Source organism: Salvelinus sp. IW2-2015, linkage group LG15, assembly GCF_002910315.2.
Source record: "Salvelinus sp. IW2-2015 linkage group LG15, ASM291031v2, whole genome shotgun sequence".
NCBI lineage: Eukaryota > Metazoa > Chordata > Actinopteri > Salmoniformes > Salmonidae > Salvelinus > Salvelinus sp. IW2-2015.
In genome coordinates, this window is record NC_036855.1 from 14,625,145 (window position 1) to 14,641,284 (window position 16,140).

The 16,140-nt window shown below is 42.7% G+C and overlaps 1 pseudogene; it reads left to right on the forward strand.

Moving 5' to 3' along the window:
- The first annotated feature begins 9,376 nt into the window (after positions 1-9,376).
- LOC111974888 (uncharacterized) lies at positions 9,377-10,318 on the forward strand (annotated as a pseudogene).
- The last annotated feature ends 5,822 nt before the right edge of the window (positions 10,319-16,140 follow it).

Genomic DNA, 16,140 nt, shown 5'->3' on the forward strand with positions numbered 1-16,140 from the left:
TGAGAGCAGCTTGAATTCCCTCACTAACTATAATCTAACTCGGGTGATAGGCCTGGAACTGGGCTAAACCTCCATTGTTATGCATTGTAATGTGATGCCCTATATCGACTATTCCCACACTGGGGGTACCACCAGGGGCACGCACAATGCTGTCGGGGGTACGCCAAATAAAAATGTGATTCACATTTTCAAACAGTCCATTTAGATTTTCCAACGGGGCTATACATTTGGGTGATGTTTTTTTCTCGCCTGAGTAGCCTCGTTTCACTGCCAAAAATCGAATTAAACAAACTGTCTAGTGTTCAGCTGTTACGAATCCCGCCGAAGATGGTGCCTCTTCCCGTTCGGGCGGCGCTCGGCGGTCGTCGTCTCCGACCTACTAGCTGCCACCGATCCCCTTTTCTGTTTCATTTAGTTTTGTCTGATTTGTTGCACCTGTTTTGTGTTTAGGTTTATTGTGGGCTATTTAAACCCGGTTGGCCCGCCGACTTTTGTGCGGGCTTGTTTTTCTGTTTGTGGTGTCGTATTTTCTTGTGGTGTCTGTTCCATGTGGATTTTGTCCTGTTTGTTTTGGACTGTACTTGACGCGCCCTTATATGTGTGGCGTAGCCGTCTCGTTATTCTTTTGGAATATTAAATCCACTTGAATTCTCACTACCCTGCTCTTTGCGCCTGACTCCTTCATCACCACTATTGGAATTGTGACATCAGCGAAATAACAACACAATGTCAAATACAGGTAGCCTAGTCAAATAATTAACATCCAATCACATGAACCGTTACTCTCTCGCGGGAATTCCACTAACGGTCCTTATGTAGCCAAACGTAGCTGCTGCTCATTCCGTTTGCTCAAAAATTGATAAATGGTTAAAGATGCACGTCCATAGAGACACATAGCAGCTCTAATGGTAGTACTGCTACTACCAGCATTACTACATCTGCACCTGTCGACGACACAAGCTGTTGGCTTCCACGAGCATACCCAATGCTAGCATCAGTAGTTCTACATTTGTTGCTAGCCCAGCTAGCATGGACACTGACAGTTGTGAATCTGATGCAGCCGAAGAGCCCGCTTAACCAGGAAAGCACCTAACAACAGACAGGGACGTTGGGTTTGGAGTTCACTTATATTGGGAACAGTGCCTTTCCTTTCCTCAGCCACAGTGTGTAAATAAGCCACGGGACTTTTTTGAGCGAGATTTATGACGACTTTCGAGTAGTAAGACATGAAGAAACAGATACCATTAATATGATGGGGCTAGAAGTGTCTTATATGGGGAGCTACCAAGTGGCTAGGACAGGCAAGCCCCATACTATTGTTCTGCCGCGGATAAGGCTGGGACAATGCTGGGGGAAAAGGCCCAAAAAACTATACAGACAATGTCATCATCAAACAACACTGTTTCACGATGCATCAGTGACATGGCAGGAGATGTTTTGAAACAATTACTGCTTCGCATACAAGCCAGTGAATTGTATGCGTTACAGCTGAATGAGTCAACAGACGTGGCGGGCCTGGCACAGTTCCTGGTATATGTCCGTTACTTTTATGGGGGGTCAATTAAGGAAGACATCCTCTTCTGCAAACCACTAGAAACCAGGAAAACAGGAGAGGATATTTTTTAAAGTACTGGACAGCTTTGTGACATCAAATGGACTTTGGTGGTCAAGATGTGTTGGTATCTGTACTGATGGCGCAAAAGCCATGACAGGGAAACATAGTGGAGTGGTAACACGCATGCAAGCAGTTGCTCCCGACGCCACTTGGGTACACTGCAGCATCCACCGAAAGGCTCTTGCTGCCAAGGGAATGCCTGACAGCTTGAAAGACGTTTTGGACACTACAGTGAATATGGTTAACTTTGTTAAAGCAAGGCCCCTGAACTCGTGTATTTTCTGCATTATGCAATAATATGGGCAGCGACCATGTAACGCTTTTACAACATAGAGAAGTGCGCTGGTTATCAAGGGGCAAAGTATTGACACGATTTTTGCATAGATAGACACGCTTAAAGTTTTATTTTCAATGTGCGGGACATAATTGAGGCTATGACTAAGAAGTTGGAGCTCTTCTCTGTCTGCATTAGCAAGGACAACACACAGGTCTTTCTATCATTGTATGATTTCTTGTGTGCGAATGAACTCAAGCTTACGGACAATGTGATATAGCAAAGCACCTGAGTGAGCTGGGTGCGCAATTACGCAGGTATTTTCCCGAAACGGATGACACAAACAACTGGATTTGTTATCCCTTTCATGTCCTACCTCCAATCCACTTACTGATATCTGAACAAGAGAGCCTCGTCGAAATTGCAACAAGCGGTTCTGTGAAAATTGAATTTAATCAGAAGCCACTGCCAATTTCTGGATAAGGCTGCGCTCAGAGTATCCTGCCTAAGCAAATTGCGTTGTTAAGACACTGATGCCCTTTGCAACCACGTACCTATGTGAGAGTGATTTCTCGGCACTCACTAGCATATAAACTAAATACAGGCACAGACTGTGTGTGGAAAATGATTTAAGACTGAGACACTCTCCAATACAACCCAACATTGCAGAGTTTTGTGGTTCCTTTCAAGCACACCCTTCTCAATAACCTGTGGGGAGTTATTGTCATGCCCTGACCTTAGAGAGCCTTTTTATGTCTCTATTTGGTTTGGTCAGGGTGTGATTTGGGTGGGCATTCTAGGTTCTTTATTTCTATGATTTGGGTTTCTATGTTTTGGCCGGGGTATGGTTTTCAATCAGGGACAGCTGTCTATCGTTGTCTCTGATTGGGAATCATACTTAGGCAGCATGTTTTGCCACCTTAGGTTGTGGGATGTTGTTTTTTTGTTAGCTCTGCGTAGCCTACGGAACGTGACGTTCAGTGTTCTTTTGTTGTTTTGTTTGGAGTTCGGATTTAATAAAGTATCATGAACACGTACCCCGCTGCACCTTGGTCTCATCCTTCCGACGAGCGTTACAGTTATTCACAATTTTTTATGAACAAATAAGGTTTTATATGTAAGATGGCTAAATAAAGAGCAAAATGATTGATGATTATTATATTATTATATGTGCCCTCGTCCTATAAGAGATCTTTGTCACTTCCCACGAGCCGGGTTGTGACAAAAACTCAGACACATTCTTATGTGTAATAAATGTATCGTATAGTGTGTGTGTGGCAGGCTTACAATGATGGCAAAAAACAACATTTGAGAATGCGCTGACTCTCGTGCTAGAGGGGCTACGCAGCTGGAGGTTGGATGTTTGGGAACCTCTGGCCTATATGATCGATAGGAAGGATTAAAGGGCAAAAAGCAAGCAGTAGTTCATATGGGAATGCACAAAAATATGGAGGTGAGAAACAAAACTGTGAGAGTAACTGAAAAATGAAAAATAAAAACCTAATCTAAATTCATGTAATTACTTTGGTGTTTTTGTAAGCATCTACTAATGCAGCACTCTGCTAGTTCTTTGTCTTACACAATTAGAATTTTTATCTCATTATCTCAAATACAGATAGCAGGTACTCACACATATCCCCCTTGTCCTTGACTGTGTGGGTGCGTGTGTGAGAGAGAGCGGAGAGAGAAGAGAGAGAGAGAGAGGTGTGTGTGTGTGTGTGTGTGTGTGTGTGTGTGTGTGTGTGTGTGGTGTGTGTGTGTGTGTGGTGTGTGTGTTGTGTGTGTGTGTGTGTGTGTGTGTGTGTGTGTGTGTGTGTGTGTGTGTGTGAACATGTTAATGGGTGGAAGAGCAGGCAGAGAATGCTAGTTGAGACTGATACATATTCCAGTGGGTGAGCTCTCATCATGTCACAGGTCTGACAGTGAGAGGGAATTATTGGTATGGAGAGGCAGCTCATATTCCACAGGAGAGTCAACTCTCACCCCTCCTTCACAACAATGAACAGAACATCCTCTCAGCTCTATTTCTGTATGCCCAGGTCCTAGCACATTGATAGAGATTGTTTTACATTTTAATAGCTTGCTAAATTCATCCAGGTTTGGAATGGCTTAGGAGGTGAAGGAGAGGTTTAGAGCTGGTTGGTCCAATGGATCTAACTGCTAATGCAGGCTAATAGATAGAGAACACTTGGATAAAAGTTGACCACTTTAGGAAGCTCAGCACCCACTCTACCTTAACCTGACCTTGACCTCAACACTGTATTCTATCCACAAAATTTACCGTCCTCCATAGAACTCAACATATCTGAGATGCATACATCACCCAGTGGAGGCTGCTGAGGGTGGGATGGCTCATAATAATGGCTGGAATGGAGTCAATGTAATGGTATCAAACACATCAAACATGTGGTTTCTATGTGGTTGATGCCATTCCATGGACTCCATTCCAGCCATTATTATGAGCTGTCCTCCCCTCAGCAGTCTCCACTGACATCACCAATATTAAACACTGAGTATACAAGACATTAAGCACACCTGCTCTTTCCATGAAATAGACTGACCAGGTGAATGCTATGATCTCTTATTGATGTCACTTGTTAAATCCACTTCAAACAGTTTAGATGAAGGGGAGGAGACAACTAAGACATGGATTGTGTATGTGTGCCATTCAGAGGGTGAATGGGAAAGACAAAAGATTTAAGTGCTTTGAAACGGGTATGTTAGTAGGTGCCAGGGTTTTCTGCTCTACAATTTCCTGTGTATATCAAGAATGGTCCACCACCCAAAAGACATCCAGTCAACTTGACACAACTGGTGGAAGTTTTGGAGTCAAAATTGAGGCTGTTCTGAGGCCAAGGGGGGGGGGGGGGGGGGTGCAACTCAATATTAGGAAGATGTTCCTAATGTTTGCTATACTCAGGGAATATTAATGTTACGCTCGTTAGATGAATTAGACCAAGGTGCAGCGTGGTAGGTGAACATCTTACTTTTAATTTAAAATGAACACCAAAACCCAACAAAATTAAAAAGGAATGTAAAGTTCTGCAGGCTATACAGCAACTAACAAAATCAAGATCCCACAAACTAAGGTGGAAAACAGGCTGCCTAAGTATGATCCCCAATCAGAGACAACGATAGACAGCTGCCTCTGATTGGGAACCATACCCGGCCAACAAAGAAATAGAACACATAGATTGCCCACCCTAGTCACACCCTGACCTAACCAAAATAGAGAATAAAAAGGATCTCTAAGGTCAGGGCGTGACAATTAACTTGTATAATGTTCACCAGCATACCCTTATACCACCCACCACTGCGACCTGTATGCTCTAGTCGGTTGGCCCTCGCTACATATTCGTCACCAGACCCACTGGCTCCAGGTCATCTATAAGTCTATGCTAGGTAAAGTTCCGCCTTATCTCAGCTCACTGGTCACGATAACAACACCCCTCCGTAGCACCGCTCCAGCAGGTATATCTCACTGGTCATCCCCAAAGCCAACACCTCCTTTGGCAGCCTTTCCTTCCAGTTCTCTGCTGCCAATGACTGGAACGAATTGCAAAAATCGCTAAAGCTGGAGACTTTTATTTCTCTCACTAACTTTAAACATCAGCTATCTGAGCAGCTAACCGATCGCTGCAGCTGTACATAGCCCATCTGTAAATAGCTCACCCAATCTACCTACCTCATCCCCATATTGTTTTTATTTACTTTTCTGCTCTTTTGCACACCAGTATTTCTACTTGCACATCACCATCTGCTCATCTATCACCCCAGTGTTAATTTGCTAAATTGTAATTACTTCGCTACTATGGCCTATTTGTTGCCTTACCTCCTCACGCCATTTGCACACACTGTATATAGACTTTCTTTTTTTCTATTGTGTTATTGACTGTACGCTTGTTTATTCCATGTGTAACTCTGTGTTGTTGTTTGTGTCGCACTGCTTTGCTTTATCTTGGCCAGGTTGCAGTTGTAAATGAGAATTTGTTCTCAACTAGCTTACCTGGTTAAATAAAGGTGAAATTAAAAAATAAAAATAAAAACCTTTATGAAGACAAATGAGAAGAGTGTTGAAGTTAACTTCAGAAGCACAGAGACCCAGTCAGACAGCGATCACAGACAGACAACCATTCAGAAAGACACATTCATCTCTCTATTGTCATCGTCCCAGCATGAAGAAAATGTGGCTTCTGCATCTACAGTACAGAACCCAGAATGATGCCACTTAACTGCAAACACCTCCTCAGATTTGGCTTGGTATCTGAAAAGAAAAATAGGAAGGGAAGGCAGAAATCAATAAACGCCATCTACGCCTGAGGGGTCCCCCAATTTCCTCCAAACCACTCTACCCCCTGGGCAGAGGGGGAAACAATGGCGGAGCATCAATACCTGCAATTGGGGGAATGTAGGTGGGGTGGGAGACAGCAGGGCACACAGCACAAATGGGTCACCTCTCCTCCAGACACTAAATGGGCCCCAATCGTTTGCATCAATTCAGTCCGGTGGGAGACAGAGGACAGGTTGGGGTATGTGAGCCATTAAGACTGCTTTGGAATAAAAGGCAGTAACATGGGAGGTAGAGGGGTGGGGATGTTTGAGGTCAGGTAGAGATAGGGACACAGGGTGGTATAGGTGTTTTCAATTACCGGCAAAATCAGAGCAATTTCCTCATCTTTCCGCCAAGCCCCCCCTCTGTGAGGGGGATTGGAGGCTCACACAATAGAGGCGGGAAGATCAGCATCAGTTGTGTGGTTGTTTGAGTGGGGGTGGGTGGATAAAGGTAAAGAGGGGGTGTTTTTTCATTTGTGTGTCTCATTTTACCTTTCTCAGTCACCTTGCAGATTTATATTGAGCAGAGTGTTTTTATAGAAAAGGTAAAAAACGTCCAATTGTTTCAAGTTCTCTGTAGGTATTGATAAGAAACTTCCTGAACACTGATATATATACGTACTTACGGATTTAAAGATAACAGACAGACAGGATGGATTAAGTATATTGTCCTAATGAATAGGGCAAAAACAGTTTGTGTTTCTGCAGACTTTACAAGAGGAATCTACCATCTAAAGGGCATAACTTGCAGGGTGTTTCCACAATATCCTGTGATTCTTTTGGAAAAGGAGGAGACAGTTTTTACACTCAATCAGGTGTAAGATGTACTGTATGAGAAAGACTAAACAGTAAAAATCCTTGTTTTACCAAGGTCAAAGAAACTGCAGTACGTAACATACTCACATACTCTCTACTACTTTAGCTTCCGACTAAAGCTGGCGTTGGGAAGCAGTTCACTTGTAATCAGCTTGTCAGATGAAACTGTCAGAGTGTATTTTCTGTCATCTGTTTAAACACTTTGCTTTCCCTGTCTGCGACTGAACCAACTTCAAAGGGCCCCGTAGCCTACAGTAAAACTCAAGACAGAAAGTTCCCCCCTGCAGATGTTGCCACATGAACATATGAGAGCCCTGATAGCAGGTACTATCAACGATGTCACTTCCCCTGCACCCGGACTCCTCTATGAGGAGAGGGTAGCCATGTTACACACTCACTGTAATGTTAGAACATTTTCTCATTTTGATATTCAGAAAATATGTTGCACCCGCAATTCAGCTCTCTCTCTCTCTCTCTCTCTCTCTCTCTCTCTCTCTCTCTCTCTCGCATCTATCTATGGGGGTGGATGAGGGTTCTTGGGGTTTTCCATATCTACTTCTGCATGCACATTCCCAATGTATGTACCAGATGGGCAAACACACAGAGCTGCTACTGGTGCCACTTGAGCATGTCTTTGTCGTAGATTATTAATCAGTGGAGTAAACAGTAGTAAATGTCATGTTGAGTGCATTTGATTGGTCCCCGAGTGCTCCATCAGATTAAAGTGTAAATAGATAGTTAACACTCACATGCCAGTGGAGATCCACACACAAACATTTAACGAGTGTGTCATGAAACCATACACTGTAGCAATAACAACACCCTGCTTTTCGTCTCTTTAAAACAACAATCACTTGACTGCAATATGCATAATCACTAGAAATGTCTAGAAACCCAAATTGCTTGAAAATGTGTTAAAGATTATTATTGTTGTTTCCATATCTCTGGTGCCTAGGCCATAGTGTAAACAGGTTGTATAGACAGAGCTGTAGGGCACAGAGTACAAAGTAAACCATTTCCTGATCTCTGTTATTTCAATCATAAATAACAAATCTACAGTATTCCAAAACCATAATTTTCAGTTCAAACAAATACTGACTGCAACTCACAAGCCTAAAATCTGTTCAGTGACACAGCACTGTACCCTAGTGGAAGTCCCAGTGCTTGCATGTGAATATTGCCTTGCACTTCACTGGGCAGCATTGTTCCTATATCCCTAGGTGGAGGAATGGATGTGTAGATTGGCAGACTCCCATTGGACGAAAACAATGGTCAGTAGTGCAAAGCCTTTAGCAGCACCAAGCTCCTAAAGCCTATGCCTCCTCACCACATTCCCCTGACTAGCATCACACACATTACTGACAGACTGGAAGAAGCACATTCTACACTATGTCTGTATGAGAAAGAGTGGGATTGTGCATGTATGTTTATTGTAATACTGTGTGTGCGCACGTGCGTGTGTTGCAGAGATTGATCACAGATCTCTAAATTAAAATAGCACAATCAAACATCAATAACAAGCTTCCAGGATACATATTCCAGAGCTAAAATGGTATAATGGAACGTCTTTGTAAAGCAGCACAACATCAAATTATGATCTCTGGTTTTGATGAGGGCAGAATCCCAAAATAAACATCTCTGAATGGGTTTCAAAGGCAATAGCTCAGTGAAAGATGAAACCTATCAACTGATTACTTGAATTTATTATGGCCTGCCCCTTCTGTCTGTCTTCACCGGTCGACAGGAACTCACAGACTGTTAACGCTAACCTATTTCTACACTGAGCCACATACTCCCTATGATCTATATTTAACTCGGCTTGTGTTGGAACGGGGCTGTGTGTCAGAGGGTTGATGATTGTGCATATGAGGTAGGAGCTCAGTGTCATTTTCCAACAAGGCCTCTAAATTTAGCCTGGTTAAAGGCAGCAGCGAGCCGAGCCGGTGGTGACCTACTCCTATTGAACTACAGACTGCTCTGGTCCCGCTGTTATTCCGTCAGCTGTTCCTCTTTTTCCTTTTTTTGTTGGTGTGTGTATGTCTTGGTACCGCTTGTGTTTTGGTGGAAAGGAAGGGGTGAGTTGTAAATGCTTTATCTGACGATTGCTAGTGTTGTTAATTGGACACGGGCACATTTGCTGTACTAGTTGACATTTGAGGATATGGTATATTCAAATATTGTACAATATGTATAATATGACATTAGTCTAACAAATTAGGGAGTTAGAGATTTGCCAAGATTATTTTGGTAGCTACATGTTTTTTACCCACTGTTGGTCAGCATGTGCAGTGCAGTTGTTGATCATTTCTTAGTTATTTCAAGGGTGCCTGGATCTCTAGCCTTGTACTAGGGATTGCCATTACTAAGAGGATGGATGAGGGCTACTTGGCATAGGGACTGTTTATCTATGCCCGGACCACTGCTTTTTTGCAAGTCACAGCTTTGTGATTTGCAACAGGCAGTCAGTCAGCCAGAGGCGATGGATCAGTCAGAGGGGCTATTGAGCAGGAGTGGTATAAACAGGCCTGACCCCCTGGTACGAGAGGCCTATCTGATGTTACATGACTACATCAACTATGTGACCGCAGGGCCCGACGGCCACGTAGGGCCACCCCCTACAGCCACAGCAGCAGCCCTGCGCCATGCTGGGGACCAGCTGCTCATTAGGTTCCCCATCTTCTTCATGGGCTGGCCACGCGTCTTCCAGGATGTGACTGAGATCTCAGCCTGCTCCATGCTCACCGCCATCCTAGACGAGCACTTTGCACCCACCAACCCCCGGAGGACGGCGGCGAGACCTGGCCTGGAGCGCTGTGCTGTCTGTGTATGTGCGAGAGCGGCATGGACGGAATTGTGCCTCAGTTTAAGGAGTGTGTGGGGGGTTATGTGGAGAGGGTCATCTGTCCAGAGATTAGGCACAAAGGTGGATGGGTAAGTTCACTGGTCAAGGTTCTTCACTGGCATAGTGAGACTAGGCTACAGTTTAAAATGTGGTTACGTTGTACTGTTGTGGCTGTTGTTGTGAATCTTGCATTCTAACTCCTCGGATCTAATCATGTTTTCTGTTGTTGGCAGACAGGCTTTGTGTGCCACTTTGGGCAGAAGCAGGACTTGGAGGCCCAGGTGAAGAATGTGTGTTGCTGGACTCTTGCTATTGGTCACCAGCATCTTATCCTATTTCCTGTGGTAACAAAAAAATAGCTTAAACAACACCCCCACCTGGTGACCACATTCAGATAGCTCCATCATCTGCTCTGTGAATAAATATTTCCCCAAAGCTTCTCATTTCCAAACGCATCTCAATGACCCACTATCCCCTATTTTAAACCATTGAAGTGTGCAATAACAGTAGAGTTTTTTAACAATAACATCAACAATGCACAGCATACATACATGCACATCATGTGTATCATGTATGTGTAACTTAAAACCTCTGAATCATAATGGCAATAAACATTATCTTAGTAATAGCTTTTTTCACAAGTATGGGGTCCATTAGTACAAAACTCAAAACAGATCATCAAAAAAGCAGTTGTTTCAAAACTCTACGCACATTTTCAATTGACTATGTACAACACACAAAATCATAGAGTCACTGTTTCATCTAGAAATACGTTTCACATTCAAATCAAATCAAATTTTATTGGTCACATACACATGGTTAGCAGATGTTATTGCGAGTGTAGTGAAATGCTTGTGCTTCTAGTTCTAGCAATATCTAACAAGTAATCTAACAATTCCACAACAACTACCTCATACACACAAATCTAAGTAAAGGGATGGGATAAGAATACATATGTATAAATACAGTTGAAGTCGGAAGTTTACATACACCTTAGCCAAATACATTTAAACTCAGTTTTTCACAATTCCTGACATTTAATCCGAGTACAAATTCCCTGTCTTAGGTTAGTTAGGATCACCACTTTATATTAAGAAAGTGAAATGTCAGAATAATAGTAGAGAGAATGATTTATTTCAGCTTTTATTTATTTCATCACATTCCCAGTGAGTCAGAAATTTACATACACTCAATTAGTATTTGGTAGCATCGCCTTTAAATTGTTTAACTTGGGTCTAACGTTTTGGGTAACCTTCCACAAGCTTCCCACAATAAGTTGGGTACATTTGGCCAATTCCTCCTGACAGAGCTGGTGTAACTGAGTCACCCCAAGCATATATTATATTATTATACTTTTTATTTGTCTACTTGGTAAATATTTTCTTCTTCTGAACTGCATTGTTGGTTAAGGGCTTGTAAGTAAGCATTTCTGTCACGTCCGTCGTATTGAGGAGACCAAGGCGCAGCGTGATATGAATACATTCTTTCTTTAATAAAGGAAGAACACTGAACAAACTAACAAAGTAACAAAAACGAAGCTAAATAGATTGAGTGCTGACATGCAACTCCACATAGACAACTACCCACAAAAACCTAAATGGAAAATGGCAACCTAAATAGGATCCAATTCAGGCCACCATAAACCTACATTACCTAGACATACAAAATCCCCATAGATAAACAAAAACCATAGACAAGACAAAAAACACACATACCCACCCTCGTCACACCCTGACCAGACCAAAATAATACAGAAATATAGAAAACTAAGGTCAGGGCGTGACAATTTCACGGTAAAGTCTACACTTGTTGTATTCAGCGCATGTGACAAATACAATTTGATTTGATTTGATGCAAGATATGTAAAGTTATTAGAGTGGCCAATTATTTCAAGGCTGTATGTACAGTGCCTAGCAAAAGTATTCACCCCCTTGGCGTTTTTCCTATTTTGTTGCATTACAACCTGTAATTTAAATAGATTTTTATTTCGATTTCATGTAATGGACATACACAAAATAGTCCAAATTGGTGAAGTGAAATGAAAAAAGAACTTCAGATGTTTTTTTGTTTTTTTTTACGGAAAAGTGGTGCGTGCATATGTATTCAGTCCTTTGCTATGAAGCCCCTAAATAAGATCTGGTTCCACAAAATTACCTCCAGAAGCCACATAATTAGTTAAATTAAGTCCACCTGTGTGCAATCTAAGTGTCACATTATCTGTCACATGATCTCAGTATATATACACCTGTTCTGAAAGGCCCCAGAGTCTGCAACACCACTAAGCAAGCGGCACCACCAAGCAAGCGGCACTATGAAGAACAAGGAGCTCTCCAAACAGGTCAGGGACAAAGTTGTGGAGAAGTACAGATCAGGGTTGGGTTATTAAAACATTTCTGAAACTTTGAACATCCCACGGAGCACCATTAAATCCATTATTAAAAAAAGGAAAGAATATGGTACCACAACAAACCTGCCTAGAGAGGGTCGCCCACCAAAACTCATGGACCAGGCAAGGAGGGCATTGATCAGAGTGGCAACAAAGAGACCAAAGATAACCCTGAAGGAGCTGCAAAGCTCCACAGCGGAGATTGGAGTATCTGTCCATAGGACCACTTTAAGCCGTACATTCCACAGAGCTGGGCTTTTCGGAAGAGTGGCCAGAAAAAAGCCATTGCTTAACTTAGTGCGGAGATCCCGCTAGCGGGATCAAATTCGACAACATCCGGTGAAATCGGAGCACGCCAAATTCAAAATACAAAATCGTAATATTAAACATTCATGAAAATACAAGTGTCATACATGAATCTTTAGCTTAGAATCTTGGTAATCGAACTGCGTTGTCAGATTTCAAAAAGGCTTTACGGTAAAAGCATAGCATTTGATTGTCTGAGGACAGCTCCTCACATTAGCATATTTTCCAAACCAGCACAGGCGTCACGAAATAACAAATAGCGATAAAATAAATCACTTACTTTTGAAGATCTTCCTCTGTTTGCAATCCCAAGGGTCCCAGCTACACAATGAATGGTCGTTTTGTTCGATAAAGTCCTTCTTTATATTCCAAAAACGCTGTTTAGTTGGCGCCCTTGAATTCAATAATCCAGTCCATCAACATGCATACAAAGGATTCCAAAAAGTTACCAGCAAAGTTCGTCCAAACGAGTCAAAGCATGTTTTTTATTAATCCTCAGGTTGTCTAATATCTAAATAAACAATAACATTTCAGACGGAGATTACTATGTTCAATAGCAAAGGAAAAGAACGAAGAACGCGCCCATGTTCACTAGCGCAAAAAGACTACTTTTGCCCTGACGCTCAACTTGGAAAGACTACAAATGCTTCTTCATTAAAAAAAACAAGCCTAAAATAAAGACTGTTGACATCTACTGGAAGCCATAGGAATTGCAATCTGGGAGGCGGAAATTAGATCTTTCAATAGCATTGCATTGGAAGTAATTCGGAGCTCCAAAAAAATATATATAGATATTTTTTTAACGGATCTATTTTCCTCTGGTTTTCGCCTGCTATATCAGTTCTGTTATACTCACAGACATTATTTTAACAGTTTTAGAAACTTCAGAGTGTTTTCTATCCAATTATACGAATTCTATTATATGCATATCCTAGCTTCTGGGCCTGAGTAACAGGCAGTTTACTTTGGGCACATCAGACAGGTAGAAATTCAGCAAACTAGCCTTACTCGCAGAGAGGTTAAAGAAAAAAATAGCAAACATCTTTGGTGTTCGCCAAAAGGCATGTGGGAGACTCCCCAAACATATCGAAGAAGGTACTCTGGTCAGATGAGACAAAAATTGAGCTTTTTGTCCATCAAGGAAAACGCTATGTCTGGCGCAAACCCAACACCTCTCATCACCCCGAGAACACACATGGTGGCAGCATCATTCTGTGGGGATGTTTTTCATCGACAGGGACTGGGAAACTGGTCAAAATTGAAGGGGTGATGGATGGTGCTAAATACAGGGAAATTCTTGAGGGAAACCTGTTCCAGTCTTCCAGAGAGTTGAGACTGGGACGGAGGTTAACCTTCCAGCAGGACAATGACCCTAGGCATACTGCTAAAGCAACACCTGAGTGGTGTAAGGGGAAACATTTAAATGTATTGGAATGGCCTAGTCAAAGTCCAGACCTCAATCCAATTGAGAATCTGTGGTATGACTTAAAGATTGCTGTACACCAGCAGAACCCATCCAACTTGAAGGATCTGGAGAAGTTTTGCCTTGAAGAATGGGCAAAAATTGCAGTGGCTAGATGTGCCAAGCTTATAGAGACATACCCCAAGAGACTTGCAGCTGTAATTGCTGCAAAAGGTGGCTCTACAAAGTATTGACTTTGGGGGGTGAATAGTTATGCATGCTCAAGTTCAGTTTTTTTGTCTTATTTCTTGCTTGTTTCACAATTACAAATATTTTGCATCTTCAAAGTGGTAGGCATGTTGTGTAAATCAAATGATACAACCGCCTCAAAAATCTATTTTAATTCCAGTTTGTAAGGCAACTGTAATGAACATGATGGGAGACAGAGAGCTGGTTTCAAGCACAGGGCGCAGTAGGTGTTTATTGTAAATGACCTCAGGAGGAGGCAGGTAGCTGGGTCCATGGGCAGGCAGAAGGTCATACATATGGGGTCCAAAAAGGCAACAGGCAAGGAAAAGGCTAGTAACGTCGTCCAGGAGATCAGGCAATAGGTTGATAACAGGAAATCTGATAGGTACAGACAGGGAATAGGCAAAAGGAGTCGTTAGTGAGGCAGCCAAAACTATCATACACGGGAGGATTAAAATACAGGAAAAACAGCGCACCGAATAGAATTGTGTCACAAAACAAACAATACCTCACAATGATGGGGTACAAAGAATTGAACTAAATAGTGTGTGATAATGACATACAGGTGTGTGAACAGGTGATCAGAATTCAGGTGATTGGGATCTGGAGAGTGAGCTGCGTTCAAGGGATCTACGTGTTTGAGAGTGTGAGTGGGAAGCAGACGTTACAGCAACAAAATAGTATAAATGCCAAGGGGGGTGAATACTTTTGCAAGCCACTGTAGGCAGCAGCCTCTCTGTATTAGTGATGGCAGTTTAACAGTCTGATGGCCTTGAGATAGAAGCTATTTTTTTTTCAGTCTCTCGGTCCCAGCTTTGATGCACCTGTACTGACCTCGCCTACTGGATGGTAGCGAGGTGAACAGGCAGTGGCTCGGGTGGTTGGGTGCTCTAGGTGTCCTGGAGGGCAGGTAGTTTGCCCCCGGTGATGCGTTGTGCAGACCGCACCACCCTCTGGAGAGCCCTGCGGTTGTGGGCGGTGCAGTTGCCGTACCAGGCGGTGATACAGCCCGACAGGATGCTCTCAATTGTGCATCTGTAACAGTTGGTGAGGGTTTTAGGTGACAAGCCAAATTTCTTCAGCCTCCTGAGGTTGAAGAGACGCTGTTGGGCCTTCTTCACCACRCTGTCTGTGTGGGTGGACCATTTCAGTTTGTCCGTGATATGTATGCCGAGGAACTTAAAACTTTCCACCTTCTCCCCTGCTGTCCCATCGATGTGGATAGTTGGGTGCTCCCTCTGCTGTTTCCTGAAGTCTACAACCATCTCTTTTGTTTTGTTGACGTTGAGTGAGAGGTGGTTTTTTGACACCACACTCCGAGTGCCCTCACCTCCTCCATATAAGCTGTCTCGTCGTTGTTGGTGATCAAGCCTACTACTGTTGTGTCGCTTGCAAACTTGATGATCGAGTTACAAAACATGTTCATATAAAGGAATTCCCTTTCACAATGCAATGCTCACATTACTTTTGATATGATTCTCTTCTCTTTTGTTAAAATACATTTTACTATTACTTAATCTGACTGTGTGGGGGTTCACACTGCTTTAATTGCATTGGCCAATACAGTACTGTAATACCGTAATATATACCATTTATGTAACAGTCCACACATTTGGGTATGTGAATCCAGTGGGAATCGAACCCACAGTTCTGGTGTTCCTAGTATAATGCTGTTATGAACTGAGCCACGTACAGGACACGTACAATGCATAAGTACAATACAATACTGTAAAATACAATAAGCAATTACAATACAGGTGGAAGATGTATGATTTCCATCTCCATGAGCGTACCACCCTCCTTCAGGCCGTGGATGAGGTTTGCAATGATTTCAATCCAGATCTGCCAGGCTTGGATTCGACCATGCCAAAAGTTTTTTCCACAAGTGCATGAACAATGAAGACATTTACTGCAATGT